Here is a 16197-nt window from a genome sequence, read left to right as displayed (position 1 = left end):
ACACACACACACACACACAGAGAGAGAGAGAGAGAGAGAGAGAGAGAGAGAGAGAGAGAGAGAGAGAGAAGGGGGAGGGAGAGGGAGGGAGAGGGGGAGAGGGAGAGGGAGAGGGAGAGGGAGAGGGAGAGGGAGAGGGAGAGGGAGAGGGAGAGGGAGAGGGAGAGGGAGAGGGAGAGGGAGAGGGAGAGGGGAGTTGAGTAAATAGTTGGGCCATCTAGCAAGTAGCCCCTCCGGTCACCATGCCTTCCTTTCAACAGCAGACTGTATTCCCAAACTGATAACTTAAATAAACCCTTCCTCCCTAAAACTGCTTCTTGTCAGGTATTTGATCTCAGCAATGACTTGAAAATTAGCACACCATGCCATACCAGGTTGGTTGACATTTCAAAAAAAATGACTCCAGAGGCTTAAGGCAGGATAATTACTTAAACCCAGGAGTTCAAGTTCAGGGTGGACAACACAATAAGTCCCACACCTCGGGGAAAAAAAATGAAATTAACTGAAACTGGAGAAGAAAGGCAGGCCAATGTAGTGCACCATATTCACAGAATGAAGAAGGGGAAAATGTCAAAATCCCAACCCAGTCGTGACACCTGTCAACAAACTGAAAAGAAGGAAGGACCTTTCTTCTCTGTGGTAAAAGTGTGTATGAAGCAAATCTACAGCTACGTTATACTTCGTGGTGAAAACATGAGTGTCGCCCTCAAGACATGTCCTGTGCTCTCACCACTTCCACTCAGAGCTCCGTCAGTAAAAAACAAAACATCTTTGGAGGGAGGGTGGAAAGCCATGCCTACGGGTAGCAGGGATGTGTGCGTAGAAAATCTCTAAGGAAGGTGCAGAGACTACTAGAACTAATGGGCGAATTTTGCAAGTTCTTGGGCTATTGAGTTAAGCCTTCTAAAATCAAGACTACTATATTTCGTGATTTAGAGTTTGTTTGCTATTCCCACAGTTCATGTCAGATTCGTTTAGCAGTTTCTGGGGTAGAGAGTCTTGTGCTGTCTGCTAATGAAGCTATCCTTAAGGGTTTGTAAGTAGGCTTACAGGGAAACATTAATTCATCAGCAAAACCACTTTTTAAATATTTTACTAAACCTTGAAGTCAACATCAAGTAAATGAAATAAAAATAAAAGTTACTCCAAAAAGGACAGAATATTCCAGGGACAAATTAGCAGATTAAATCTAAATAAATAGAGACACACACTGTGTTCTTAGATTAAGAGGGTAAATGTGACTCAGCTATCTGTCTCCAAATGTACCTGTAATTTCAACACAAGGCCAATGACATTTTTCACACAGCTCTGTAACCTCAGTGCTCAGGAAGCTGAGACAGGAGGACCAAAACTTCCAGGCCAGCTTAAGCTACCTATCAAAACCCTACATTAAAACAAAACAAAAGCATATGCACCACCCTGATTTCAAGCCTAAATTCAAAAAATTAATTCTAAAAACAGCAATCGGAACCATGTAGTAGTGCAAAAAAAAATAGATATGTAGATGAGTTACAGACAAACAGAAACCAAATAGGGATTCAAGAACTTGGCTCACACATATAGGCTCAGTTCATTTTCAACAGAAGTGCTGAGACAATTTAATGATACAGGAAAGCCTACTCACAAGGCTGTATGGGAAACAATTAAATATCCGTAAGTAGGAAAATGAATGTTGATACTTGCCTATACCATGGACCAAAAAATCTATAGACTTTACTGTGATGCAAACAAAATTAGTTAGGCAGAGATGGGGGTAAGGAGAAAAATGTTTGCACTCCAAGATAGTAAACAGACAGTTTCTTAGACATGACAAAAACCACAGACTGTTTAAGAAGCTGGTAAACTAAATTGTTCTAGTTTTGTATCGATTGCTGTGATAAAACACCCTGACAACAAGAAACTTGGGAGAGAAAGGGTTTGCCTCAGCTTACAGTTCCAGGTACAGACTGGAGCAGAGGAGTGTAGGTGGCACCTAGTTAAGACAGCTAGCTACATCATATGTATGAATCCAGAACAAAGAAAGAATTAACAAATCCTTGCTTGCTTACTCTAAACTAACTTCCTCCTCTCTTATTGTATTCAGGATCCTCCTACCTAGGGAATGATGCCACCCACAGTAGGCTAGGTCTTCCTACATCAATTGATAAGACAAACCCCCATAGACATGCCCACAAAACACCTCTAACTAGATAATTCCTCAGTCAAGACTCTTTCCAAGAGATCCTAGATTATGTCAGGTTGACAGTTTAAACTACCACATGCACCTAATCAAAATTCAAAACTTTTGCCAATTAAAAGAGACCTTTAAAATGAACAGATGACTAGGATGTAGTCATCAACTGGGAGTGTGCTGTGTAACATACACAAAGCCAAAGGTTCAATGCCCAGCACCAAGTAAGCAAAGCTCCGTGGCCCATGAGTGCTTCAAAGCTTGGGAGGCAGAAATTCAAGGATAAAAAGTTCAAGGTCATCCTTGGCTACACAATGAAGCCAGCCTGAGCTACATGAGACTCTCAAAAGAGAGTATTGAGTGTGAATGTTGAGACTAATTAGTGGTATAATGAGGAAAATATTTGCTAACAAGGACCAAATTTTAAAACACAAAGAAACATTATAGCAGCAAAAAGAAAAGAAATGATAGAATCGAGTTATGGACAAAAGACTTATATGGACAGTTTACAGAAGAGTATCAGTGAGTGGCCAAATCGAACAGAGGTAAAAGGTTGTCTGACCCCAAAACCACATTAAAAGCATCTGTACTTGTCTAAGTCTGTCAAAAAGGAGAACCTGTATCTATATGCTGTGTGTGAGCCCGGCTTCACTGCACTGCAGAGCATCTGTGTCCCAGACTGTCACATGGTCGTGTGGCTTTGCTACAACAAACTTCTGAGAGGAAAACTATTATTCTTATTTGTTTACGAGGCCAACTTCAGTCTAAATATGTCTAAGACATTGATAATATCTGTTTGCACTACATGCTGCTCCATCTGGTTTTATGATTTAGTGTCTGTGTATGATGTATTTTTTAAAAAAAAAAAAAAAGCATACCATCAACAGAGGTTTCTACATGCTCTACTGTGAATTAGGGGGAACTTACTTCTGTTTACTCATGTTTCTAGGCCTGGGAAAAACATCTTCTCCTGCCCTTGGAAGACAGGGCTATTGGTTCTTGGGAATTCAGACCAAGACTGAGTTTCCCTGGGTCTCTAGCTTGTCCCCCACAGATGCGGGCTTGTAGGCACTCATAATTATATGAGCCAAATCTCATAATAATAAGTAAATAAGCATATAATGTCACAAAATGTAAATGTCTCCAGTGACTGAACATGGATATGCATGTATGTCTATACATTTATATAAAATGATAACTTTAAAAAAAGTAGATCTGTCAAGGAAGCCAGGAGACATTCTGAAAATCAAAAGACTTATAAAACTCTTCACAAACGTACTTGAAGTTAGATTCCAATTGATGTAGGATTAACTTAGAACAAAGCTCAAACACTTGCATAGTATAGGGGGGGAAATGGATGTTACATGAAATCAGTAAACATAACACTCAAGTATAACAAATGTCCAGGAAACAAAATTTCCTACAAATAAATACAAAAGTGAAAGGATGGCTTACTGTCAGCTGTGGATCTACAAATCGTAAGCTGCCTCGAGAGCCTGGCAGGCGCAGGGAAAGCTGAGAGCTGAGGGCACATGCTCATCGTCCTGGGTTAGAAAAGTGCAAGACTAGTGCTGTGTTGCTGTACTGTTGGGTTATGGAAGAATGTAATAAAAGCAAAGTTATTAGAAATGTAAAGAAATGCATGTTCATAGAGCAAAAACATAGACTCGAGGAAAGCATAAAGAACAGAAACAAAAACAAAGGATACACCAATCTAACAAAGATTTCCACGTTGTAAAAAATCTTTTCTTGGGTTCCTCTCCCCACCGTGGCCGCGGCGCGGGAAGAACAGCGACTGGCGGCGATGGCTGACGAGATTGCCAAGGCTCAAGTGGCCCAGCCCGGTGGCGACACGATCTTCGGCAAGATCATCCGCAAAGAAATCCTGGCCAAGATCATTTTCGAGGACGATCGGTGTCTTGCTTTTCATGACATTTCCTCTCAAGCACCAAGACACTTTCTGGTGATACCCAAGAAGCACATATCCCAGGTTTCTGTGGCAGATGATGATGATGAAAGTCTTCTAGGACATTTAATGATTGTTGGCAAGAAATGTGCTGCGGATCTGGGCCTGAAGCGCGGGTATCGGATGGTGGCGAATGAAGGTGCAGACGAGGGGTGGGGGCAGTCTGTCTATCATACTTCCTCCATGTCCTTGGAGGTCGGCAGATGAACTGGCCTCCTGGTTAAGCAGGTTGGGGATAAGTATCCTTCTCTAGGTAGTTGACAAGCTCCAGTAATTTCAATGGCACACATAGTTTTGCCTGTGTATGGAGAGATTGAAGAGATCATTTAAAATTCTGTGCCTAATAAAAGACATTGTTGCACGTCTCTGAAAAAAAAATCTTTTCTTGTTTTTGAATTTTTAATTATGTGGGGCGGATATATGTCTGCGTATAGGCATATGCCTGTGAGCATGAGTGCCCAAGGAGACCCCAGGTATTGAATCTCTTGGAGCTTAGGTTACAAGTGCTCGTGAGCCACCCAGTATGGATACTGGAGGCTGAGCCATGGCCTCTGAGGAAGCAGTGTATGCTCTTCACCACTGAGCCATGTCTGCAGCCTGTGTAACGGTAGGTAAGATAGTACCCATGCTCTTCACCACTGAGCCATGTCCCCAGCCTGTGTAACGGTAGGTAAGATAGTACCCATGCTCTTCACCACTGAGCCATGTCCCCAGCCTGTGTAACAGTAGGTAAGATAGTATCCATGCTCTTCCCAACTGAGCCATGTCCCCAGCCTGTGCAACAGTGTGTAAGATAGTATCCATGCTCTTCACCACTGAGCCATGTCCCCAGCCTGTGCAACAGTAGCTAAGATAGTATCCATGCTCTTGCAGGAACACTGGTGGAAAGAACTGAAAGTTGTGGGGTTTTTGTTTTCTGTCGTTTGTTTGTTTGTTGTTTTATTGGGGTGTTTGCTTGTTTGTTTGTTTGTTTGTTTGTTTTGACCAAAATCAAGAGAAAACCATAAAAGAGAAGACTAGAGATCACACCATTAACATTTTTAAAATCCTAGGGAATGTATGCAACATGATGCAAAATGTTGATTTATATTGATGACCTTCACAATAGGTATAGGAGGCGAGCAATAGAATAGCAATATGCCTCAAAACAAAGGTGAAAGCCACAGGAACAGGCTCATTATCCTGGGTTAGAAATATGTAAAAATAAACCGCACTGCCTGTTGGGCTATGGAACAATATAAATAAAAGTAGAGTTATTGGAAACATAAAAAAAATTATATTCATAGAGCAAAAAATAAATATTTACTTCTCTAGTCAAACATGGGAATTTAGTGCTGTAAGGGTAAATTAAGTAAATAATTAAAAGACAGATTTTACTCTCAAAAATTAGGGTTAGAGGCTGGAGAGCTTTCTCAGCAGTTACTCATTGCTCTTGCAAAAGAGTAGGATGAATTCCCAGAGCCACCATGGGACACCTTACACCTGCCTGTAACTCAAGTTTCAGGGGCACTTGCTGCCTGCCCTCTTCTGCCTCTGTGGACATCTGCACACATGTACACACACACACACACACACACACACACACACACACACTTTTTTAAAAGACAATTTTAAACTGGGGAAAGTATAATGTAAAGGTATTGACCTTCATATTCCATTCTGGAAAGCCAATTAGTGCTTCTTACAATAGACGAATCAAGAAACAAAACATCAGGGAAGCGTGTAAAGACCTCCAAAGACTTAAAAACGCAGAGAGGAGGCCGGTACACAGCAAGGTAAGAGACAGATGGGTCAAAGGCTTGAGGAAGGACTCCCATTTCTGCTTTGCAAAAAACTCCACCGTGTTATTCATTTTTTTCAAGTTATAGAAATTTCCTTTTTATATTGAAATTATTATGTAGATTTTCTGATGATGAAAATCCAAATGAGTCTCCAAATCGGTAGTGGTTTGCCACAGTGTCTGACTACAGCATGATGGAACCGAAAATGAATAAAGTGTGTGTGTGTGTGTGTGTGTGTGTGTGTGTGTGTGTGTTACTTATGTCTGTCCATATACAGGTGCATGTGCCCATGCAAGGCCAGTTGTCAATGCTAGGTGTCTTCCTTAATCACTCTTACCTTATTTTTTGATAAAGGATCTTATTACCTGAGTTCAGAGACTAGATAGACTAGACAGCAAGTTCCTAGAATCCCCCTGTTTCTGTCACCCTGTAAAGGGATCACAGTCACCCACTGTCATTGCCCAACTTCCCTATGGATACTGGGCATCTGAACTCAGGTCCCCATGCACTCACAGAAGTATTTTATTCATGGAGCTATCGTCTCAGCCCCTAAAATGTTTATTAAACAATAAAGAAAACTAAGTATTTTTAATTATTAAAATATTATCTTATGTAAATTATTGGTGGAAAATCCAAACTGTAATTACAGCATACTTGAAGCAAAGAAGTACAGGCTGACAGGAGCCGGATGTAGATCTCTCCTGAGAGACACAGCCAGAATACAACAAATACATAGGTGAATGCCAGCAGCAAACCACTGAACTGAGAATGAGACCCCCGTTGAAGGAATCAGAGAAAGGACTGGAAGAGCTTGAAGGGACTCGAGACCCCATATGAACAACAATGCCAAGCAACCAGAGCTTCCAGGGACTAAGCCACTACCCAAAGACTATACATGGACTGACCCTGGACTCTGACCTCATAGGTAGCAATGAACATCTTAGTAAGAGCACCAGTGGAAGGGGAAGCCCTTGGTCCTGCCAAGACTGAACCCCCAGTGAACGTGATTGTTGGGGAGGGGTGGTAATGGGGGGAGGATGGAGAGGGGAAGCCCATATAGAAAGGGAGGGGGAGGCGTTAGGGGGATGTTGGCCCAGAAACCAGGAAGGGGAATAACAATCGAAATGTGAATAAGAAATACTCAAGTTAATAAAGATAAAAAAAATGTGGACAATGGGCTTATTGCATAGATAAAACTTATATAATGCAGCCAAATCTATAATTACAGTCAAATTCACAGCCTTAAAAATTGTGTTAAACAAAATGACTGCAACTAAAACAAGAACGCATTTCGCAATAGAAGTTAGAAGTGAAACATAGCAAAATAAGTCTAATAGCAAAAGGAAAGAAATGAAAAGATGAGTTAACTTGTACACAAATAGAAACATCAAAAGTAACTATAGCTTAGGGCAGGGGAGATGGGTCACTATGTAGGAGCACAGCTACTCACGTAAGAGGACCTGAGTTCAAATCCCTAGCACTGACATTAAAGAGCTCATTTCAGTGTGGGCCCTCTACCCTACCCTACACTCCTCCCCTCCCCTTGGCAGGCTGGAGGGATTGCTGGTCCTGAGGTGATGAGAGCAGGATGAGTAACCCTTTAGCACCGAGGAAAGCAGGGACTGAACCTTGCCTGGTTATCACGATAGAGGTGGTAGAGCTGGTCCTGGTGCAAAGGGTAAGAAAGGCATGAGGACATGAAAGCCAGAGAACTGGCCCTGGCCCTGCCCCTTGCTGGCTGCAACATTGGGTGAGCTACCTGGGGCAGTGCTGGAGAGCTGGTGAGGGTGCAGGAGAACTGGTGGGCAGACCAGCTCAGCTACCCCCCCAGGCCCAGATCCAGGGCTTTGAGTTGGCTCCACGCCAACATCTGCCCCATCTGTGAACTGCTGCAGCTCGTGAAGGATTGATCCTGCTGATCCCAAACTACATGATCTCCATGACACAGGGCCAAAACAGGATAACGGAAAGGAGTCCAGATGAGGATCCCGTATTGATGGTAACACAGAAGCCAGAGCAATGACTCACTGCAAGTGAAGATGTGTGGACAGAAGGGTGTACTGTGGGACACAGTGTGACACACTGCAGCTTCCATGATGAGATGTATATGGTTTGGGGTTTGGGTTTCATCATTTTTATTGTTTTTCCCCCCATGGGCAGGGAGGTTACAAAGGCAGAGGGTGGATACAAAAGAATAGGGAGATGAGTGGGATTGGTGGTGCATGTTGTGAAATTCAGAAAGAAGCTATTAAAAGTTTAAAAAAAAATTCATCCGCAATGGGATATCCCTGCAACTCCACTGTCTGGGAGAGGAGATGGGAAGATCCTTGGAGTTTACTGGTCAAAATGGCAAGCTTCTGCCTCAGTGAGATCTTGTGTCAAAAACAAGGTTAGGAGAGTGACTAAGCAAAACATATGACATTGGACTCTGGCTTCAACATTTGCACATTTGCACAAATGTTCACACATTTTTGAGCAGGCACACGCACAGAGAGAGAGAGAGAGAGAGAGAGAGAGAGAGAGAGAGAGAGAGAGATGCTTTTTCCTCAGAATTTATTTTAAAACACATTTATAACTCTAAACGCTCAGTATGGTTCCAATTGATACCCACATAGCAGCACGTTTCATTCTCAAAGAAACCAATCTTGTTTCCCCACCACGTTACAGACTGAGCAAGCCGGGCGCTGACTTGCGAGATTACCAACCCAAGACCAACAAGCGGTGGCAGAGGGGTTTACAAATGAACATTCTGGCTTGGATCTATACGCTCGACCACTATACACCTCGGAACACACCATATGGATGACTGTGCAGTCCTCTTGAGTAACTCCATCTGTGATTCCTGGCTCTCTCTAGAAAGGCTTAGACATCACGCATGACTCACATTGTTAGGGACATATAGACTTGTCCTTGAGCACTTTTTGGAAAGTGTTTCCTCATCTACTCCAGTCGTTCGTGGGCCTTGTCTATTTTTCCATAAACTTTCAGACTGGCTTTACGTTTGCAGAAAATACACCCCACACCCAGGTTCTCTCTTGTCAATATTTTTCCATTAGTATAAAGCTAATCCAACTGCCTTGCCAATGTGAGTACGTCAGGATTAAACTCACGCTCCCCACAGATACAACTCCGCGGCCCTCCTCCAATGCTGGAGATTCAGTCTGGCATCTTCCCTGGGAACGCTGCCCACTGCCCTCCTTCCCAGCATTCCCTCCTGCAGCCCAGCGTCGCTTTTCTGTCCTCACATCACTTCTGAGATGTCGCATTCTATTTCATCACTCTGTCCCTTTGAACTCCTCCTGACTGACAGTTCCACGGGTATACATTGCTTTTGTTGACTTCACGGTTTCGAAGAAAAATGGTCAGGTATTTTGCAAAGTGTCTCTATCAGATTGTCTGACCCATAACTGTACTGGGTTTGCAGTTTGAGGAACAGACTTATTTCCCATCCCGTCTGACTACAGTGAGTTGGTTTGGAGCTGCAATGCCTCCGTGGGCTGGGCAGAAGGCTTGGTCACTGCTGGTAGATCCTGTCGCAGAGAGGTGGTGCAGCAGAGAAGATTCTGAGCTAATCAGTGAATGCTTCCACTGATGGATTCAGAATTTCATGGTCCTACTGGGAAATGACAGAGAGAAGAAAGCAGTGCCAGGTTGCAGGAAGTAGGTCACTTTTGTGTGCCTTAGAAGGGCATTCCTGTTGCCCCTGCCCTTTTTCTCTCAGTCCCTCTGCCTCTTTCTCTTGTGAAATATAATACTGTGCAACCTCCATAACGTTCTACTTCAGTGTGTTCATGCTAAGACAAGTAGAGCTGAGCAACTGTGGTCAGAAACCCCCGAAACCACGAGCCAACAATCTGTTTCCTCCTTCCTGATGATTTTTAATGTGTACTTTGTCACAGTCAGAGTGACTTAGTACTACATATATCCCCGTATATACTCATATATCCTGATAGCAGAAATTGCCACACTCTTCCTAGAATTAATTTCAGCAATAAGGTCACCTGGGATGCAAACATGCAATGCTATTTCTAAAAAATCTTGAAAAGATGATCAGAGATCAGGCACTCTGGGTACATCTGATCTGGACACAGCTGATCTGGACACAGCTGGTCTGGGCACAGCTGATCTGGGCACACCTGATCTGGGCACAGCTGATCTGTGCACACCTGATCTGGGCACAGCTGATCTGAATACAGCTGGTCTAGGCACAGCTGATCTTCACATAGCTGGTCTGGGCACAGTCCATCTGGGCACAGCTGGTCTGGGTACAGCTGATCTGAACACAGCTGTATAAGATGAGTGAGAACAATAAAGGTTTGGGGGAGTTCTTTAAATTGCACATAGTCTTTCTCTCCAGATGAGCAGTTAGTGGGTGATTCTTGTCTTTTATTGTTGCTCTCCAGACTTTTTAAAAATGTCTGACAATGAGTTTGTGCCACTCTTTTGTTTTTATGTATAAAGGTAGGGGTTTTTGCCTCCATGAATATCTGTGCATCACAGGAGTGTCTGGTGCCCTCAAAAGTCATAAGAGGGTGGTGTTATGTTCCCTGGAACTGGGGTGACAAACAGTTGTGAGCTGTCATGTGGGTGCTGAGAACTGAACCCCAGTCAGTCCTCTGGAAGAGCAAACCACAAAGTCATGTCTCCAGCCTTGACCTCCTAAACTTTTGTCATTAGAGAAAGAAGTATATCTTTTGTTGTTGTTATTTTGTTGTTGTTAAAGAAAACAAGCATTAATAAGTTAGTATGTGTATTAGCTCTAGTTCTAACCATGCTTTGCAAGCAGGGATCTGAATGGTCCAAGCCAATCTTCTACACTCCTGGTCTCTCAGACTCTCTACCTCAGTCGCCTGGAGATCTAGATTTGGGGTTCTCCATGGTGCTCCAGCCTAAAGTTCTTGCTACGAGTTGTCAAAAATTGGCATTAGAATTGTCTCCTCCTTACATTCACAAAGCTTACGTTCTCAGATCAGTAGCTTTCTTCCTTCGTTTTGCTTCTATTTTTATTTGTTCTAATTTCTCTGTGTCTTTCCTCCTCCCCTAGATCCCCATTTGGACAGTTTCTGCCATTTTCCTTATGGTTGAGATTAAAAAGAAATTTTTTTTTTAGTGATTCTTTGTGAATTTTATGTCATGCACCCCAGTCGCACTCCTCTCCCTGTCCCTTTCTACCTTTGCAACTTCCCCCACCCCTCCCCAAAATAAAAAATTATTTTAAAAAAATTGTCATGGAGTCTATAGTGTGTCACAGTGTGTCCCACAGTGTACCCTTTTGTCCACACATCTTTACTTGTAAATGTTGGTTGCAATGGATCATGGTCTGGTTCAAGGCCTCTGGCTTCTACTACACTATCAATACTGCAAATACTCTGTTGTTGCCCTGTGTCATGGAGATCCCACAGCTTTGGATCTGCAGGACTCGCCCCTTCACAAATTCCAGCAGTCTACAGGTGGGGTAGATGATGGGGTGGGCCAACTCAAAGTCTGAGTGGTAACTGAACTGGTCAGCCTGCCAGCTCTCCTGTGCCCACACCACCAAGGCAGCACTCCAGCACGGTCCTAGCTAGCTCACTCAGTGTTGCAGCCAGCCCTAAGGCAGGGCCTGCTGTCCCACCTCATGCCCTTGGGGCCAGCTCACTCTTGCCCATCTTACCAGGGCCAACTCTACTGTGCTGTCCAGGCAAGGTACATGGCCTGCTCTGTGGAGTGTGCAGTCAGCAAGGGACAGGGACAGCTCTCCTACTCTCATAGCCTTGGGCCTGACTCTTCTGGCCTGCCTCAGGCAGTGAGGGGCAAGTAAGGGAGAGCATCTCTCTCTCACCCATGGCACTCCGTGGCAGATGGATCGGATCTCCCATGTTGATGACCTTGGAGCCAGTTCATCTGCACCCAAACCACCAGGATCAGTTCTACAATGCTGCCCAAGTAAGGCCAAGTAAAGCCTACTCTCCTGATGGCTACAGTCAATGACGGGTAGGGCAAGCTCTGTGCAGCCCTTGGATATCAACCTGGTTCAGGTGGTAACCCAGAGCAGAAACATCCGCATGTCCTTTGGTGGTAATATGAGCCCAGGATGTCAATGCAGATCCCTGCCTCTGCGTGGCCTGGGAGCCAGACATGGCCCTCAACAGCAGCACAGGCTCGGATGTCATCATGGCCTCAGGAGGCAAGGCAGGCCACTCATCAGGCCGTTCCTCATAACCCTCGAATCTCCACTTCCTTCTCTCTTCATAGTCCTCAAACTGTTCTGCTTTGATTTCTCTCGAATCTCTCTACCACATATTTGCACACTGTACTGACTCCTGCTGTGGTATCTTCCTCTCCTGACACCTGTTTGAGATTTTTTGTTTATGGCCATTTCAGATCTACTCCATCTTTGTATTCATCTCTGCCACTCAAAAAGAACCTCTTTTAATCTGTGTTACGTAAATGTGCCCTTTCAATATAATAACTGATTTTGAACCATCACCATGAACATAAATCCCTCAGAACTTCCTCTGAAATAGTCCTGACCAACCCCTGCACTCCTGACCATCCCCCTGTACTCCTGACCACCCCTTGAAGTCCTGACCATGCCCCTGAAGTCCTGACCACCCCCTGCACTCCTGACCATCCCCCTGAAGTCCTGACCATCCCCCTGAACTCCTGACCATCCCCCTGCACTCCTGACCATCCCCCTGCACTCCTGACCATCCCCCTGAAGTCCTGACCATCCCCCTGCACTCCTGACCATGCCCCTGAAGTCCTGACCATCCCCCTGCACTCCTGACCATCCCCCTGCACTCCTGACCATCCCCCTGCACTCCTGACCACCCCCTGAAGTCCTGACAATCCCCCTGCACTCCTGACCAACTCCTGAAGTCCTGACCATCCCCCTGCACTCCTGACCACCCCCTGAAGTCTTGACAATCCCTCTGCACTCCTGACCATCCCCCTGCACTCCTGACCAACCCCTGCACTCCTGACTATGCCCCTGAAATCCTGACCATCCCCCTGCACTCCTGACCATCCCCCTGCACTCCTGACCATTCCCCTGCACTCCTGACCATCCCCTGCACTCCTGACCATCCCCCTGCACTCCTGACCATCCCCCTGCACTCCTGACCATGCCCCTGCACTACTGACCATCCCCATGCAGTACTGAGCATCCCTCTACCTTGCTTCCTTTTCAGCCTCTCCTTCCTGCTGATGTCTTGGCCACTCATCATCTGACTCGGTGACCCTGTGTTCATTCTTTCCTGCTGATTGGCTCTGCTGCACTGTGTCAGCTCTGATCTCTACATTCTGCTTCCACAGTGGTTTGCACACTCTCATAGTATGTCCTGTTAATGTCAGGCCGGCCTTGGTCTTAACCAGCATTGATTTAAAGGTTTTCAGAATCTGATCCAAGTTTCCAGGATCTCACACAAGATGGAGACCTAGGATTTCACTCCAGCATGGCCACTGCCGCCTGGGATATCCCAGTCATACGAGGCTTTTAAAGCCTCAGTTTATGAGATGGTTAGCATTAGTTACTAATTTAACAGAGTGGAGAATGACCTGACAGAAGAGCCTCTAGACATGCCTGTGGGAGATTCTCTCAATTCCACTGATTGAGGTGAGAAAGCCTACCACTGTGGGTGGCATCTCTTTCTGTCTGGGATCCAGGGCAGTATAATGGAAAAAGTAAATCTATGCATTCACTGTTGCCTGCTTCTTGACTGTGGAGATAATGTGACCAGTTCAAATTCAGCCTTGACATTCCCTCCATGGTGAGCTATACTCTCACTGTGAACTAAAATAAACCCGCCTTTCCAGTGTTGCTTTTGTCAAAGTATTTTACCACAGCAATAAAAAAGAACCTACGACAGTTTATCATATGTTCAAAAGGAGCTTAAAAGGAGGCTGGGGGAAAGGGACCTCACCGCCTGGTCAGGTGGGCACTCCTGAGGCTGCAGAGCGGAAGAGACCACCAACACTGCCCACCCCTGCCCACATCCCTGGCCCAAGAGGAAACTGTATAAGGCCTCTGGGCTCCCGTGGGGGATGGCCCAGGAGCGGCAGGACCCCTGCCTGAGACACCGCCGGAACCTGAAGGAAACAGACCGGATAAACAGTTCTCTGCACCCAAATCCCGTGGGAGGGAGAGCTAAACCTTCAGAGAGGCAGACAAGCCTGGGAAACCAGAAGAGACTGCTCTCTGCACACAAATCTCGGACTCCAGAGGAAACCACCAAAGGCCATCTGGAACCCTGGTGCACTGAAGCTCCCAGAAGGGGCGGCGCATTTCTTCCTGGTTGCTGCCGCTGCAGAGAGCCCGTGGGCAGCACCCCTCGAGTGAACTTGAGCCTCGGGACCACAGGTAAGACCAACTTTTCTGCTGCAAGAAAGCTGCCTGGTGAACTTAAGACACAGGCCCACAGGAACAGCTGAAGACCTGTAGAGAGGAAAAACTACACGCCCGAAAGCAGAACACTCTGTCCCCATAACTGACTGAAAGAGAGGAAAACAGGTCTACAGCACTCCTGACACACAGGTTTATAGGACAGTCTAGCCACTGTCAGAAATAGAAGAACAAAGTAACACTAGAGATAATCTGATGGCGAGAGGCAAGCGCAGGAACCGAAGCAACAGAAACCAAGACTACATGGCATCATCAGAGCCCAATTCTCCCACCAAAACAAACATGGAATATCCAAACACACCAGAAAAGCAAGATCTAGTTTCAAAATCATATTTGATCATGATGCTGGAGGACTTCAAAAAAGACGTGAAGAACTCCCTTAGGGAAACACAGGAAAACATTAATAAACAAGTAGAAGCCTACAGAGAGGAATCGCAAAAATCCCTGAAAGAATCGCAAAAATCCCTGAAAGAATTCCAGGAAAACACAATCAAACAGTTGAAGGAATTAAAAATGGAAATAGAAGGGGCTGGGGATTTAGCTCAGTGGTAGAGCGCTTACCTAGGAAGCGCAAGGCCCTGGGTTCGGTCCCAAGCTCCGAAAAAAAAGAACCAAAAAAAAAAAAAATGGAAATAGAAGCAATCAAGAAAGAACACATGGAAACAACCCTGGATATAGAAAACCAAAAGAAGAGACAAGGAGCTGTAGATACAAGCTTCACCAACAGAATACAGGAGATTGAAGAGAGAATCTCAGGAGCAGAAGATTCCATAGAAATCATTGACTCAACTGTCAAAGATAATGTAAAGCAGAAAAAGCTACTGGTCCAAAACATACAGGAAATCCAGGACTCAATGAGAAGATCAAACCTAAGGATAATAGGTATAGAAGAGAGTGAAGACTCCCAGCTCAAAGGACCAGTAAATATCTTCAACAAAATCATAGAAGAAAACTTCCCTAACCTAAAAAAAGAGATACCCATAGGCATACAAGAAGCCTACAGAACTCCAAATAGATTGGACCAGAAAAGAAACACCTCCCGTCACATAATAGCCAAAACACCAAACCCACAAAATAAAGAAAGAATATTAAAAGCAGTAAGGGAAAAAGGTCAAGTAACATATAAAGGCAGACCTATCAGAATCACACCAGACTTCTCGCCAGAAACTATGAAGGCCAGAAGATCCTGGACTGATGTCATACAGACCCTAAGAGAACACAAATGCCAGCCCAGGTTACTGTATCCTGCAAAACTCTCAATTAACATAGATGGAGAAACCAAGATATTCCATGACAAAAACAAATTTACACAATATCTTTCTACAAATCCAGCACTACAAAGGATAATAAATGGTAAAGCCCAACATAAGGAGGCAAGCTATACCCCAGAAGAAGCAAGAAACTAATCCTCTTGGCAACAAAACAAAGAGAATGAAAGCACACAAACATAACCTCACATCCAAATATGAATATAACGGGAAGCAATAATCACTATTCCTTAATATCTCTCAACATCAATGGCCTCAACTCCCCAATAAAGAGACATAGATTAACAAACTGGATACGCAACGAGGACCCTGCATTCTGCTGCCAAAAGGAAACACAACTCAGAGACAAAGACAGACATTACCTCAGAGTGAAAGGCTGGAAAACAATTTTCCAAGCAAATGGTCAGAAGAAGCAAGCTGGAGTTGCCATTCTAATATCAAATAAAATCAATTTTCAACTAAAAGTCATCAAAAAAGATAAGGAAGGACACTTCATATTCATCAAAGGAAAAATCCACCAAGATGAACTCTCAATCCTAAATATCTATGCCCCAAATACAAGGGCACCTACATATGTAAAAGAAACCTTACTAAAGCTCAAAACACACATTGCACCTCACACAATAATA

General features: G+C 44.5%; 1 pseudogene; it reads left to right on the top strand.

The window, feature by feature from the left end:
* The first annotated feature begins 3971 nt into the window (after positions 1-3971).
* Hint1l1 (histidine triad nucleotide binding protein 1 like 1) lies at positions 3972-4489 on the top strand (annotated as a pseudogene).
* The last annotated feature ends 11708 nt before the right edge of the window (positions 4490-16197 follow it).

Source organism: Rattus norvegicus, chromosome 5, assembly GCF_021556685.1.
Source record: "Rattus norvegicus strain SHRSP/BbbUtx chromosome 5, alternate assembly SHRSP_T2T, whole genome shotgun sequence".
In the NCBI taxonomy this organism is placed as follows: domain Eukaryota; kingdom Metazoa; phylum Chordata; class Mammalia; order Rodentia; family Muridae; genus Rattus; species Rattus norvegicus.
The sequence above is the reverse complement of the archived record's forward strand: the minus strand, read 5'-3'. Positions and strand labels throughout refer to the sequence as shown.